The following is a 1142-nucleotide window of genomic DNA, read 5'->3' on the forward strand; positions in this document are numbered from 1 at the left end:
TCCCTGAGCTGCCTTCTTAATTTGGGCAATATCTGCCCAGAGGTGTATCTCTGCTCCAGGCCAGATCCACGAAGGAGATTGTTACTGAGTCCAAGCTCATCCTTGCTCACTGCACAACAAGCTAATAAATCAAGAGATGAGCTGCTGGGACAAGGAAGAGCGACTTTATTCAGAAAGCCAGCAGACTGAGAAGATGGTAGACTCATGTCCCTAAGAACCATCTTACCTAAGTTAGAAATCAGGCTTCTTTTTATACTAAAAGGGAAGGGGTTGTGGCTGGTTGTTGCCAACTTCTTGGTGCGGGAATCCTTTGTTCTTGCAGCTGTCCAAGTTGGTTTGGTCACAATGGTCCCGTAAACCTCCAACAAGACAAATGTTATTCTCTGTTCTGCCACTTTTTATCTCTGTATGAATGGAAAAGTGTTCTTCCTGGAAAGATCAGAGCCTTGAGATTGGGCTGTCCTGTATAATTCAAGCTACATGTTACATTCTTTTACAAAAGTGCAGAGCCAGCATGATTAAGCACAGGCAACAGAGCACAAGGGTTAGAGATAAAGGAATAGATTCAACATGGAGTCAGGTGTGTTCTTCTCTGTTACAAGATCTCCATCCACGTTGCAGGGTGAGGGGATATACCTGGAGTAGAGTTAGCACACTTACTCATAGATCAACTCTGTGGCGTTAAACAGCTAGTACTCTAGCTGTCTCCAACATAGCTATTATGCCCTTGGTGGACAATCTGAAAAGACTTGTCCCTGTCCTCTCTCCATTCCTCCTTCCAGGGTGACCATCCCCCTGTCAGCCAGCTACCTCGCTGAGCAGCTTGAAGGTGTGGTGCTCTAATACTGCATGTCCACCAAGGTGAACACCTCCTAGCCTCCTAGCCTGATCCCAGGCACTGCAAGTTACCTGGCACAAAGCCCGAACTCTGTGTAGTTTGAGGATGAATTCCCCAAGAAGGAAAGAAACATTCCCTTGAAAAGTAACTCACCACTTTGCAACAATATTGTAATTTTTTACTTGGGAAGCACTAATCCTAGCGGGTTGGAAAAAGTTAGTTGGGGATTTGTTTTTTCCTCCCTGTAAACCCTCCATGTATCCTGCTGTGGAGCAGTGGGTTAAAGCCACCTGCAGCGGGTGGG

Source organism: Sus scrofa, chromosome 3, assembly GCF_054392235.1.
Source record: "Sus scrofa isolate SSC_HxYL_T2T_F1_AM1 chromosome 3, Sscrofa_HxYL_maternal_Yorkshire_Landrace_v2.0, whole genome shotgun sequence".
In the NCBI taxonomy this organism is placed as follows: Eukaryota; Metazoa; Chordata; class Mammalia; order Artiodactyla; family Suidae; genus Sus; species Sus scrofa.